Below are 14,995 nucleotides of genomic sequence, written 5' to 3'. Positions count from 1 at the left end.
TGACCCTTTCTCAATTCTCCCAAGGATAGTACAAGGCTAGTACCATTCTAGAAGTGGGTTAATTTATTACATACAATAGATGACTTAGGGCATTAGGGCTTCATTTTCTCATGGAGCCCAGAGTCTCAAGCAACCCTGGGCTCCCTCCTCTTCTTGGCCTGACTCATCAAGACCTTTTTTTTTTTTTTTCCCAAAGATTTTATTTATTTGTCAGAGGGAGAGAGTGAGAGAGCACAAGCAGGGGAAGTGGAGGGAGGAGACAGACAGAGGAGCAGGTTCCTCACTGAGCAGGAAGCTGGATGCAGGACTCGATCCCAGGACCCTGGGACTATGACCTTAGCCCAAGGCAAGATGCTTAACTGTCTGAGCCATCCAAGTGTCCTACTCATCATGACTTCTTGAGTCATGAGTGTTTTTTTTTTTTAATTAAAAAATTTTTTAAAGAAGATTTTATTTATTTATTTGACAGAGATCACAAGTAGACAGAAAGGCAGGCATAGAGAGAGAGAGAGAGAGAGCAGGCTCCCTGCTGAGCAGACAGCCCTATGCGGGGCTCAATCCCAGAACCCTGAGATCATGATCTGAGCTGAAGGCAGGGGCTTTAACCCAATGAGCTATCCAGGCACTAGAAGTCATGAGTTTTGACACTTTAAGTAACTGCAGTTCAAAGTCAAGACCAGAGACTTGTGGGTGGTAGTATGTTGAGTTGAAATGTTATTAGCTGTACTAGGGTCTAATAAGAACCGAGACTGGGCAGTGAACTTGGAAAGAGGAGAGGACTCTCTAACATGTTCTCTCCCTCATTCTGTATCAGGGAATTCTGCAAGGCAGGGTGGCTTGGAATGGCCAAACATTTGAGTAATGACTCTCATTTGTAGTAGGCAGTTGGAAAACCTCCATTCAAAAAACACACTTTTGGGGGCGCCTGGGTGGCTCCGTGGGTTGAGCCGCTGCCTTCGGCTCAGGTCATGATCTCAGGGATCTGGGATCGAGTCCCGCATCGGGCTCTTTGCTCGGCAGGGAGCCTGCTTCCCTCTCTCTCTCTGCCTGCCTCTCTGTCTACTTGTGATCTCTCTCTATCAAATAAATAAAATAAAATCTTGAAAAAAAAAACCACACTTTTGATCTTGTACACTGATTTAAAAGGCCAAGGTGAAGGAAGTATGTCTGCCTCATCTGATCTCTAAGTTTAGAGCTTTCATGATTTGGCAAGAGGAGTAGAGGTGTTATTGAGTGAATCTGGAACTCATCAATACTGATGGGCTACACAGAGAAGATAAGGACGCCCGGAGCTCAACAGGACAACAACAGGAACCTGTCATGACAGACTAGGAACTGGTCCTCATTCTCACTGTGAAGGGCTGGGCTGGGAGGACGCCTAGAAAATCCTGCCATGTTGCAGCTTCAGTGTTCGAGAAAGCATTTTCTCGGAGGTGGGCTTGGCCAGGGCATCACCTGACTACCATGCTTTTGGAGGTTGGGAGGGAATGGATGATACATTCCTCCATGTTTCCGGCTCCTTCTCTGGCCGGACCAGGCAGAGCTTAGTTGGCAGACAAGATAACTGCAGGCTGACGGAACAACCCCATTCCTATTTCTCTGTAGCAACCATGAACGGAATCCTGCTTAAAAGCTCCAACTTTCCCCTTCCACGAGAGTCCCTTCCTTTTCTTTCCTGCTGGAGCCAGGCAGGCTGAGAGGCCGTGTTCACACTTGCCATGCCACGCTTGTAACTTGGCGCAAAGACCCAGTTACTTAGAGTCTCTCTCTCTCTCTTTTCAAAAGATTTTTATTTATTTATTTGACAGAGAGAGAGATAGCGAGAGAGGGAACACAAGCAGGGGGAGTGGGAGAGGGTGAAGCGAGCTTCCCACTGAGCAGGGAGTCTGATGTGGGGCTCGATCCCAGGACTCCAGGATCATGACCTGAGCCAAAGGCAGATGCTTAACGACTGAGCCACCCAGGTTCCCCTTACCTAGAATCTCTAGTGTCACCTGTGAAGTTGCAAAATTTATTCATATTTTAGATCAGGCCTCTCTGCTTTATGTTCCTATGGAATTCCCTTTTGAAACACTTACACTAAGATTGTTTATTTCGTATTTGTTTTCCATAATCGACTATGAGCAACATGGGATGGGGAACTGAGCCTCTCTTGCTCACTGTCATGTCCCTAGTCCCAACTCAACACCATCATCCTGGGCACTTCAAAGAGGGACTTTAAAACAGCATGGATCACACCGGTAGTGGATAGAGGTGAGACGCTGAATGGGCTGAAGAAACAACCAGCTCTTAGCAGCCACAAGAAGCTGCTTCTACCATTAGGGCTTGAAGGACGCACAGGAGGGATGGTGTCCCAAGAATCAAAAGCTGAGGCTTTACCATGGCAGGCACGGCCCAGGCCCCTGCAGGGAGGGGCTGTCTGGTGAGGAGTTGGACTCACTGCAGGAAAATGATGCTCAAAATATGGAGAGAGGGATGGAAAAAAAAAAATAACCTGTTTTCTTTTCCTTTTAAGATTTTATTTATTCATTTATTTATGATCACAAGCAGGCAGAGAGGCAGGTAGAGAGAGAGGGAAGCAGGCTCCCCGCCGAGCAGAGAGCCGGATGTGGGGCTCCATCCCAGCATCCTGAGACCATGACCTGAGCTGTAGGCACAGGCTTTAACCCACTGAGCCACCCAGGTTCCCCATAATCCGTTTTCTCTTGCTTGCCAACCTCTCACCTGTTGCTAGAGGATCCCATTGACCATTGCAGCTGGCAGGCAATTGGTGAGGGTAAACAGGGAACAGTGATTGGAGAGGACACGGAAGAGATCTGAGAGCAAATAGTCCTGAATAACAAATATTTGTTGCTTACCTGAATGACTAGGTAAAGGGACAGCATTCATTACTGGGGGATCAGTGTTTAAGGGAGCCATACCCTCCCATTCACAGGCCGTCAGAAGTATCCCACTCCTCACTTCCCTGCTAGTAGTTGCCACAGGTATCTTCTTGAGACACAAGTTTGGCCTGTGTAAACTAAGAGTAACCCAAGTTCAAAAGAGAGACCAGAGCCCTGGGGCCAGAAACTTCATTCTGACTCACCTGAATTAAAAAAAAAAATTCTCTTGCGGGGATCACCCAAAATACTAACAAAGATGTAGGCCCTTCAATATCTCCTAGTTTGAAATCCAGCCTAGTTTTCTTGAGCCTCAAGTCTAACAGCTGCAAGGATAGTGTGCCTCAAAATGACGCGAGACCACCATTTCTGAGGAAAGGACCTGGTGGATGGGGGGTGGGTAGGCCCTTGGTTAGGGTTTCAGGTCCCTCCGGCAGAGCCCCAGGGGCTTTCTTCTCAGGTGGGCTCCTGTGCCCTTGTTTAGGCTGGAAGGCTGCGATTCCACAGTGTGTCCACCAGAGGGCCGCAGGGCTGCCCCTCAGAGTCCAAACCGGGTGGAGACTTGGTGCCTCACCCATACAGGGCTGTGGGTGCTGTCCTGTGGGCTCTACTTTTAGGCTCCTCACGTGTTGGAGCAGATCTGGGTGAGCAGAGCTTCCATGATTCCAGAGAAACCAGTTTTCTCTTCAGTTCCCTCACTGTCATTTTCACAGTTTCATTTTACGTTTAATAACAGTTAATGCGAAAAATTTACAAACGAGGAAATCAGAGTAGGGGTGTGTGTGTGCGCGCGTGTGTATGTGCGTACCCACGCGCATGTGCACATACACACACGTGGGCATTTTGAAGGTGAGGTATCAGGAAGTGGGGATAATTCTGGTCACATCAGTGAGTGCCCGAATCTACAGGTTAAATATTATTTAATGTTGAAGAAATTCAGAGCTGGGAAAAGACTTTGGAAATAAGTTGGCATCTCCCTCATTTGTATCTAGAGAAATCAACATAGCCTCTGCTGCATGCAAAATGCCTGGAAGGTTGAGAAACTTTAGGAATGCAGTTACTACATCTACTTATTAAGGGGTTTGTGGTAAGATTTTATTTCAGTACTCCATACTTGATCACCTTTTATTAGGTCCAGCATGAACCTTAACAGCAGCAACAAAGCACAAAAAGGCATTTTCCAATTTTCTGTTGAAAATGTTTGGTTCTCCATTTCTTTCTTTCTTGTTTTTTGTTTTTTTTTTTTTTAAAGATTTTTTATTTATTTATTTGACAGAAAGATGACAAGCAGGCAGAGAGGCAGGCAGAGAGAGGGGAGGAAGCAGGCTCCCTGCTGAGCAGAGAGCCCGATGCGGGGCTCGATCCCAGGACCCTGGGATCATGACCTGAGCCGAAGGCAGCAGCTTAACCCACTGAGCCACCCAGGCGCCCCAGTTCTCCATTTCTAATTCCATCTTTGGTCCTTGGGTTCTTTCCAGACTATCGAACCAAAAGATAGAAAGACCAGACAGGGTAGAGAAATTATCCAGGCAGATGGTGGAGTGAATGGAAACCCAATCAACCTTCTAATCACAAATTCTATTAAGATCAACCAGAAATTTTACTAAAGAATTTCCAGTAATACAGTAGATATTAGTCACTAGGGTAACTTAAGGGAGAATGCATTAAGCTGGAAAAATTAATGTGGCCTCCCTGAAAAAATGTCATCACTCAAAAAAGAATAGAGAACATACAAAAAACTTTGTTTTAATTAACCCTGACAAAGAGCACCCACAGGGAGCCACACACAGAATTCAGAAAACGATTGGAGTCTCTTTTCAAAGAAATGAGGGATACCGTATCCTCTCAAGTGAGAGAAGGTCAGAATTAAAAAGATCATTGCAAAAGACAAACTGAGAGTGTTGTTTCGGCTGCACAAAGCAGAAATTGCACTTAAATTGGTTAAAAAAACACACACACACAAAAAACCCCTTGAGCAATATATCCAGAATTTTAAGAAACTAAACTAAGAAATGAAACATTTGCAGTGGACAGAGCTCAGCATCGCAATTTCTGCATAGTTAGACTTCCTCGGCTAGCAGACAAAAATAAAGGGCACTAAGTCAATAGTTAAAGATGCAATAACATTTTCCCCAGAACCAATAAGAAATGAGGTTTGAAATGAGAAGAATCATATGGTCTTATACAGTCCTTAGAACATTTCAAGAATGACTTGCTATTTACAACACAGTTCTCACGCTCCTGCGTCTTCTCATTTGCCCTTCACAACAACTATGTGAGGTGGACAGATATTCTCTCATTTTACTGATAAAAACTAGCCTCTAATAGGCTGCGTGATTTGTCCAAGAGAAATAACTAGTGAGTGCAGAGTCCAGGTCCAAGTTTCACTCTCCAAAGTGGAAGGGTCTTAAACACATTTTACACACTAAGGAAAATATATCTGCATTGACACTCAAAAAGAGATCACTTATTTTTTTTTAAAAGATTTTATTTATTTATTTGACACACACACACACAGATCACAACTAGGCGGGGGTCGGGGGGATGCAGGCTCCCCGCCAAACAGAGAGCCTGACATGGGGCTCCATCCCAGGACCCTGAGATCATGACCTGAGCCAAAGGCAGAGGCTAACCAATGAGCCACCCAAACATCTCTCAAAAAGAGATCACTTTTAAAAGAATGTAAATTGGAAAGACTTTTGCCCTTTCTAATAACATAAAAAGAGCTTGGTGGGTATAGAACAATACGTTGAAGGATGGGGAGAGGGAGAGAGAGAGGGAGAGAGAATGAGAATGTGCCCACTCACTCATGACCTTGCCAAACTGCCCTCCATGTGGGACGCCACAAAAACCTTCCTAAGGTCTTAGAAAGCCAACCAGTCGACTTTTTCCAATTAGCTCTGAGGACTGCTTCTAGCAGAAGTCTACATGAAACATAGAAACCTAAATTGTTGGCGTTGACCTGAGTTTTCTCCTACAAAAATATGTAAGTGAGAATAGTATCAGGAAGTGTTTATCAACAAAGATAACCATAATTATTGTATTTTATGGAATGAAAGTAAGATGTATCCTCATTTCTATATGAGGCATTGCAAACTTCTGTCATCTTTCTAAGAGCTATTTGGCTAAATGTGGCAGGAAGTATCCCTTACACTCCATACTACCACTCTGGGAACTTATCCTAAAGCAATCATTCAAAGAGGAAAGTTATAGGTGACTATACTGATATTATTTATAATTTTTTAAAAGATTTTATTTATTTATATGACAGAGTGACACAGCGAAAGAGGGAACCCAAGCAGGGGGAGTGGGAGAAGGAGAGAAGCAGGCTTCCCGCTGAGCAGGGAGCCCGATGTGGGGCTTGATCCCAGGATGCTGGGATCATGACCAAAGCCGAAGGCAGATGCTTAACAACTGAGCCTGCAGCCAGGCGCCCCTATTATTTATAACTGTTAACACTTCAAATAAAAACCCAATAACTGGGGTTTAGTCCAAATGAATATTACGTAAGCCATTAAAAATAATGAAAATGAAATGTGTGTTTGAAATTAGTAATGGGAGTAGATCTAAACTTCTCACATTACCATGATTAAACAATAAAAAACTGTGTGCATCTAGATAAAAATTAAAAATGCAGTTTAGAGAAATGACATGAATTCATTTAGGGAGTGGGATTGAAGCTGAGCTTTCTAATTTCTTTCTTTAAATAATTTTAAATTTATAAATGATTAAGAAATTGCCAATGCTGTTGCTGAAATATAGCCGGTCCCATCCAGGTCAGAGATCTGTGGGTTCTTTGGAAGGGTGAGAAACTGCCTGCAATCACAGTGTCTGAGGAGGGGAGCTGGGGGCCTGTGGGCCTGGAGACCAGGGCTGAGAAGAGACTTCATTTCCACTCAATCTTCTTTGATGCCTTTTGAATTTTGTATCCTGTGCATGTGGCACCGATTACATAAATGATATCCAGGTGCAATATATCTCCATTGACTCTATTTCTGATCCAAAAATTGAGCCAAATGATCTGACCATAGGGCAGAATAGTTAGAATCAGTGTGGCCTTGGAAAATCCAGAACATTTAGTCAGGGTGCCAAATCATCGGAAGTGTGGGAAGTGGAAGCCATTCTGAAGCTAGACAGAGGGCACCAGGTGGGGGTGGGTCCACCTGGGAGTCCAGGTGAAGCGGTGGAGATCTGGGCGGGTCTTGGAGTGGAGGGCCAAGGAGTGTGAAAAGTGAAGGTGAGTAGAGATGGCGACAAAGCCCCTGAAAGGCCGTGCAAGTGCTGCCCTCGGCCAGCAGAGGGCGGTGTGGGTCGAGTGGCACGGGAGGCGAGGCGGACTCCTGAGCTTAGTGCAGAGGGAAAGCAGCAGGTAGAGCATGGAGTTGGAGTGGGAACACCACGGAGGGGTAGAACAAGGGGAAGGCCCCGGGGGTGGGTTGCTGAGGCCAGGGTGAAGTGGGAGGAAGCAGATGCTCCAGGTTGAGCCCAAGAATCCAGGACTTCTGGCACTAGGGTAGACGCAGATATTTTTTTTTTTAAAGATTTATTTATTTATTTTTGAGAGAGAGAGGGAGAGAAAGAGAGAGAGAAAAATGGTGCGTGTGAGCAGGGGGCGGGGCAGAGGATGAGGGAGAGGGTGAATCTCGAGTAGACTCCTTGCTGAGCACAGAGCCCCATGTGAGTTCAAGTCCTCCTTTGGAGACCAGCTGTGTGACCTTAATCCCTGTTTTGTCATCTTCAGATATGGATTAACATTACCTGGAAGCAGAATGGGGAGGCAACAGTGAGGCCAGCTGCACGAATTTGGAAACAGGGAGCTAAGTGCTGTCTGAGCTGGAAAATCTGAGCTAGAAAATGAGCATAAAAAGCACCAGGTCACTTGAAAGGAGCAGAAAGACTCAGGCCACTGAGACGGACTGAAGCCTGAATAAAAATATTAACTCATTCAAACAACCGCTGAGGAACCACAGAGCCCTGAGGAGTGGCAGGTGTCTACACTGGCTAAGTGCAGCTCAGGTGAGGAACGGGTAGTGTGATTTGTGGAAAGAGATGTGTCTGACTACTTTGACACCATTGAACATTCTAGTCGCGGTCACATGCTCGCCAAGGGACCCTCTCGCAGCCCTCCTTGGCTTCTCCCATAGCCTGCCCCACAGGGAGGATGAAACTTCCTGTTGGAGGGTGACAGTAATGGCTCCCTTTGGGAGTTGTTTCTCTTCCTTCACCAAAATATTTAAAAACACCAATTTTGGAACCAGCTTCCAATTCCAGCACGGTGTCCCCTCTCTTCAGCAGCCACCGAGGAGCCGCTGAACCATTTTCATAAGAGAACCATTATGAAGCTTTTCTTCAGAGCTTCCTTCGAGGTAGCTAAGGCCCCGCTGGGTGAGCGTGCAGCTCTATCCCATGACTAGCTCGCGTCGGCAGCGCCGCGCCAGGGCCTCGGGCGAGAACTCACCGCATGCGGTCGGCTATATTTCTGCATGGCCGTGGTGAGGGGATGGTCGCTGCCGTTCCTGCTGAGGAGAAAGTGGACGCAAAGAAGAATCTGAGGAATCCCATGATGATGTGCACTTTGGTCCGTCTAACTAACACCCCCTTGCCCCGGCCCTGTACACTGTTCAGTAAAAACTGAAGTCTTAAAGAAAAAAAGAAAGAAAAGAAAGAAAGAAAGGAAGGAAAGGAAAGGAACGGGAAAAGGAAAGGAAAGGAAAGAAAAAAGGAAAAGAAAGGGAAAGTTCTGGCTCTGCCGCTTCCAAACTGATGACCTTGGGCCTGTGACTGGACCTTCTTGTGCCTCCGTTTCCTCATCCGTAAAATGGAGACATGAAGGGTACAATGGAGACATGAAGGGTACGTGCCTCCTACTAGTGAGGACTCATGAGTCCAGCCTGTGAGAACTCGCAGTGCCGGGCAAGCAGTTGGCGCTGTGTCTGCTGTGGTGCTTGTAGAAGATGACACACTTGGCACCCTGGCTCATCCAGCTCGCGCTCTGGGGGCCTAGACTCTGAGACGCTGGTGCCCCTGAGGCACTGTCCTACTCTCTCCGTGCTGGTAGGGTCAGGTTCCTGAGCCTGCACCTGGAGAGGAAGACGTTCAGCTATGGTGACTTCTCCTAAGGTAAGGAGGTAATGCCCTGTGGGGTCCTTAGGCTGGGACACAGGGGGTTGGCCTCTGCCCCGCTCCTGGCTTCTTCCTTTTCTTCCATGTTGTAAGGCCCCTTGAGATTGTTGGATTCTTGGGCAGGCTGGATGGGCTGTCTGGGAGGCCCTGGCAGAGAACAGGCATAATGGACAAGTGGTAAATGAATGAAGGACATTGCCTGTTGCTTACCCCTTCCTCCAGGGTTGGCAGCCCTCTGGGAGACAGATACATGTGGGAATTATACAGCCATTTTCAAGAAAATTCCAGGAGTTCCCTAGAGGGAGGGGCTTCCAGATAAAGGATGTGGTTTACCTGAATCTTAGGGCGGGGAATGGGCTACAGGGAGCTGAGGGGGCTGCCACCTGGATGTGGGGAGGGACAGAAGGGTGGGAGATAAGGCCCAGTAGTCTGATGGGGGCCAGATCCCATGAGTATGAAGAGTGACAAAGTGTGCCCTGCTGACAGGTTTTGTTTTCATCCTACAATGGGATGTAGGATGTAGGCATTCAGGGGATTCCCACTGTAGGCAATGGGAATCCCCTGAAGAGTTCAGGCAAATAAGTGACAAAAGGGAATTTGTGTTTTATTTTTATTTTTTATTTATTTATTTTTTTAGAAGGAAATGAATGTTGTTGTTGTTTTTTTTTTTTTAAAAGATTCTTATCTATTTATTTGAGAGAGAGGCAATGAGAGAGAGCATGAGAGGCAAGAAGGTCAGAGGAGAAGCAGACTCCCCAGGGAGCTGGGAGCCCGATGCGGGACTCGATCCCGGGACTCCGGGACCGTGACCCGAGCCGCAGGTGGTTGCTTAACCAACTGAGCCACCCAGGCACCCCGGGAATTTGTGTTTTAGATGTGAGGTCCTTGAGAGCCCAGTGGAGATGTGGGGGTGGGGGGGTGGGGATGTCTTATCCACCCCAGTGTCTTTAGCAAGAGACATGCAATTTCATTCCTGGTAAGACATCAACATTAGGTACATGAATGAAAGTGCTGTTGGTCCTGGAGAACAGTGGGGTAAGAGGGAGACCACCAAGGAAGCTAGGGGTTGCGCTGAGGGTGTGAGCAAAAAGAGCAGTAGGGCTCTGGAGGAGGCAATGACATTTGAGACCTGTAGAGTCAGATGGTTTGGTGAATGGCTCTGGTGGGAGCACAGATGGATGAAGATAAAGCCCAGATGACTTTATGATTTCTGGCTGGGGTGATGACAAAGCTACTAAAAACTAGAAAGAAAAGAGGAGGAAGAAATGACTTGCTATGGTCTAGGACAACATAGTATGAAGTGCTCAGTGGATATAAATGATTTTTTGCTCCTCTCAATAATGTTGGCTGAAAGCAAGACTGTCATTGTTAACACTGCTGATCGACTCTTCTGAGTCTTTGAGGGGGCCAATAGTTTCAGTTTCAAGATAGCATTAAAAGAAACACATTACAGAGGCACCTGGGGGGCTCAGTCTGTTAAGCGTCTGCCTTAGGATCAGGTCATGATCTCGGGGTCCTGGGATCGAGCCCCATGTTGGGAATCTCTGCTCAGTGGGGAGCCTGCTTCTCCCTCTCCTTCTGCCTGGTGCTCCCCCTCCTTGTTCTCTCCCTCTCTCTGTCAAATAAATAAAATCTTAAAAAAAAAAAAAAGACCTTGCATAAAAGATTCCAGCCCTTTATGGCCCCATTCACAGAATCGAAAAGACTGGTATTTACTTTTCTTACTATTTCCAAGGGGAAAAAATGTTTAGATCTGCTTCTCTCCAGGTCTCCCAAATAGTGGTGGTGTATTTTCTGTCTAATGGCATGGTCAGTGGCCCTCTTCTGCTGACTTTATTCATCAGGTTTGAGTTAATGATAGTGGTTTGTTTGAAGTAGATTTTTGTATGTGTGTGTCTGAGGTAAAATACATGCAAAGAGACAGATAAAATAGTCCTTGGGATTCTCGCTGTGACCAAGCAGTTTTATCTTAAAAAAAAAAATTCTCTTTTTTTGAGAATGAAAAATAACACTTAACAATCTTAGTTGGCTTTAGAGTTGGTCCAATTATTGGGGAATAAAAAAAATCTCATCAGTGACATTTTCAGTTTTAATGTGACAACACATATACTTATAAGGACCAGGTGTATATAAAACATTCATTTTTGATGAAAACTATAAGTGCTTATTAAAGTACTTTGACTTCCTTCTTTTCTAGTCACTGTTACCTGAAAATATCTCCAAATATTATGTTAAGGCAAAATGTTTTGAAAAAGGTGGAAAGTTATGTGAGAAGGTCCATGATCCCAAATCACGTAGAAACAAAACAGAGGGAAAACCCGTAAACAATGTGTGTGTGTATGTGTGTGTGTGTGTGTGTGTGTGTGTGTGTGTAAATTATATATGCCATATATTTCCTACCATCCACTCTGCAATAGAGAATATTATTCCTTTCTTTTTTTTTTTTTTTTAATTATTTATTTGACAGAGAGAGATCACAGGAGACAGAGAGAGAGAGAGAGAGGGAAGCAGGCTCCCCGCCAAGCAGAGAGCCGGATGCGGGACTCGATCCCAGGCCCCTGGGATCATGACCTGAGCCGAAGGTAGCGGCTTAACCCAATGAGCCACCCAGGTGCCCCTATTATTCCTTTCTTGTATGTTCAGGAACACAATTGGCAATGATGGATTTCTAATGACCCCTAGAAATCTGGATAAGGTCGATCCAAAATGGGAACCTGTAGGTAAGCTTTGTCTTGATGTTGCCAGGTAAAGGAGGGAGCTCAGGAAGCTAGGGGCAGGCTCTACTAGCTCTTTTGCCGCCATATGGTTTTATGTGGTTCTTGCCAAATAGGCTCAGGGAGAAGACCGGGTGCCAGGGGAGTAGACTTGGGGATGACCCAGAAAGAAGCCTCTGACTCAAGTTCATGATCAGGAGCTCCACACCCAGGAGAACAGGAGAAAAATGCTAGCCAACCCATTCCTTTTCTTTCTCCAAACATTAAAATACTCCTGTTTTTTATGTGTTTTTCTGGGAGGAATGGTTAGAATGCCTGGGGTGGTCAAGGAGAGAGGAAAATGGTAAAAAGGCGTTTGCTATTGAGCGATGGGGGAAAAAATGGAATTGCTCTGTGCATGGCTGGTTGAGTTCTTCCAGCTATATCCATGATAAATAGAATAGATGATTAGGGATTTTCCTCCTGGGCAATTACTATTACATAGACTACGAATGGGATCCGAAGCATTGCCACTGTGGATGGTTTGGAAGAGAGCCATTATGAAGAGTCATTTGCAATGGGATTTTTACTTGTGGTACGAAAAAAATTTGATAACCAAACTGATAATAGAAATGATTAGAAAGGCCTGAAGAATGTTAATGGCAGAATTTGTTAAATGATGTATTCGTCATGAATACCACATCTTTCTAATTCACATACCTTGCTTGGGCACATTGAATATATCAACTGTGATCTAGCTGGACTGAAATGGCCCTGATTAAGTCAGCTTTCTGAAAGAGGAGTTTCCCCCCCTGCCCCCTACTGACTTGAAGTTTGACTGTAGTCATTCCTAAAAAACATTCAACAAAATTGCTTAGATCCATTGTCTCAAGCACAGCTCAGCATTTCCTAATTTGTAGGGAATTAGTGGGAAGCTGTAGGGAAGCTAAGGAGTGTGCTCATCCAGGAAGGGTGCAAAAGGAGGGTTTTTAGCATTGGTCAATGTTGTTTATGTCAGTGGCTAGTTTTTAAAAAGTATGAAAGGCTGGAGTTTCATTGCAGGGGTCACCAAAATGTCAAGTGCACATTGATTGTTGAGAAGGAAGTTCATGGCAGGACATTGTGAGATATGCAGATGGGCAGAGTTTGAGGGCCCGGGAAGGCAACACTTCCCAAACGCAGATGACCAGTGGTGGCAGGGTAGCCGGGAAGGGGAATACCAAGGCTTCACCCCCAAATGGTTTTAGGGCCAATGGAGAAAACATGCAGGCACTAAGTCTCTGGGGGCTACCTGGAGCCTGCCTGGCCACCAGGTAACAAGATCTGAATTTTGAGCTGACCAAAGCCATTGGTGTTCGCCCACATCTTAGTTTTGAGACAAGATTTTTTACTCCCATTGACAAGAGATTCTTGGATTTGAAATTAAGAGTAGTTATAGCAAACTACGCCCTGGATTCTGTTTCATCCCTCTGATTCCACCTGTGTATCAGAGTAGAGGGCTTAGTCCTCCACAAGATGGCTCCCACTTCAGATGCTAGACACACTGTGGGGGTTCCTAGGTCACCTGCACTTTGTAACCAATGGGTTACAAATTTAGGAGGTTCTCACAGCCCCCTCAGCTTTGATAATTGGCTAAGAGCACTATAGTTAAGGACTATACATTTACCATAACGGGCACAGAACAGGACCGGCCAGATGAAAAGACACATAGTGAAGCTCTAGAAAAGTCCTGAATATACTCTCTGGGAGAATCAGGAGCTATCACCCTCCCAGCCCATCAATGTACTCACCAACCAAGAAGCCTTTCTGAGCTTCCGTGTCCAGTTTTTACTGGGGTTTTATTATGTAGGTGCGATTGAACGTGATTCAATGTGATGAATGTGAATGTGACTGAATGTGATCTCCAACTCTCCTCATCCTTGAGGTGGGGCTGTTGCTCAGTGCCAACCTTCTAAGGTGGTTGTTAGTCTTTATAGTGGCTAACCCCATCCAGCCCATCATCTTATTAGCATAAACTCAGGTGTGATCTAGGGGCTCATGAATAGTAAGTACACTTCTATCACTTGGGAAGATCCCAGGATTTTAGAAGCTCTGTGCCGGGAACCTGGGACAAAGACCAGACAAATTCTGTTATAGCATGAGAATAAAGGTGATGTGGGCATGTTTCTATAGAATGAACTTTAAATGTTACAGAGAGGGTTCTGATACTATGTTTTCCAAACTGGAGCCAGCAGTCCATATGAGGACACAGCAAAAAGATGGCTGCCTGCAAGCCAAGGAGAGAGGTGTCAGGAAAACCCAGAACTGCTGATACCCTGATCTTGGATTTCCAGCCTCTAGAACTGTGAGAAATAAATGTCTCTTGCTTAAGCACCTAGTCAGTGAGATTTTGTTATGGTATCCTTAACAGATGACTATAGGGCCTTTGCTTATGCATTTGCCCAAAGTTTACTTTGCCAGTTTTATTCCTGAGGAGACTCTAAGATGTTCTCCAAGATATATGCTGCTAATTTGCCAGCATGGGGATGGCTTCTGGTTCTGTGTTAGTGTGGGAGTTCTGCCTGTGCTGCTGTTCCGTGGTGACCTTCTGTGCTCTCTTCCCTCCTTTTCTGTTCACGGCTATGCTGTCCAAGTCTGTTCTTTACCTGCATTTTGTAAGACTTCATGTTCATACCATTAAATCTGTCTTGGACTGGAGCTGCCCTGGGGCCATTTTGATTGAAAAATCTTATGCCCACTGTCAGGTGGATTCATCTTGTCAAGTATAATCATTCTGTTGGGAAGCTATAGGAAACAGATGTGGAAGAATTGGGTGAATTCTACTTGAACACCTATAGCTAGTTAGTAAGGTAATTGAAATTAGGATACCAAACCCTGACCTCATATTTAACTGTTCTTTCCTCTCTAACCCTGAACTGTCTCACATTTGTGAGTAAATGAATGGAAACATTTTGTTGACAGTCTTTACCCCTCTCAAAATGTGTGGAACCATAGCAAACTACTTGTCCTGTTAGTGTCACCTCATTAGATTCTGGGACTGCAGGAACCAGAAGAAGCAATTAATAGCAATAAGCTCGATTTTTTTTTTTTTTTAACGTTCCCCTTCAGAGGTTCTGAGCAAAGACAGCTAAGGATCCAGATCACCCAAAAGTGCCAATTAAGGGAACTTGACTGCATATCCAGATGACAAAAGTGCTACCAATCATCCAGGAGTTTCTCTTCGGTGTCTACTTTGTAAGAAGTGACTGGTGAATTCATCTGTACCAGGCGCTGGTATGTTCATCACTTCAGCTCTGAAAA

General features: G+C 45.3%; 1 long non-coding RNA gene across 1 annotated transcript in view; it reads left to right on the top strand.

The window, feature by feature from the left end:
- LOC131836379 (uncharacterized) overlaps nt 1-14,995 on the top strand; it is a 186,271-nt gene that overhangs the window by 23,611 nt on the left and 147,665 nt on the right. Inside the window, exon 2 of the long non-coding RNA XR_009355591.1 lies at nt 7,621-8,999. This is a non-coding gene — a long non-coding RNA (uncharacterized LOC131836379). The remainder of the gene's footprint in view (nt 1-7,620; nt 9,000-14,995) is intronic.

The sequence above is a fragment of the Mustela lutreola genome, chromosome 7 (assembly GCF_030435805.1).
Source record: "Mustela lutreola isolate mMusLut2 chromosome 7, mMusLut2.pri, whole genome shotgun sequence".
Taxonomy (NCBI): domain Eukaryota; kingdom Metazoa; phylum Chordata; class Mammalia; order Carnivora; family Mustelidae; genus Mustela; species Mustela lutreola.
The sequence above is the reverse complement of the archived record's forward strand: the minus strand, read 5'-3'. Positions and strand labels throughout refer to the sequence as shown.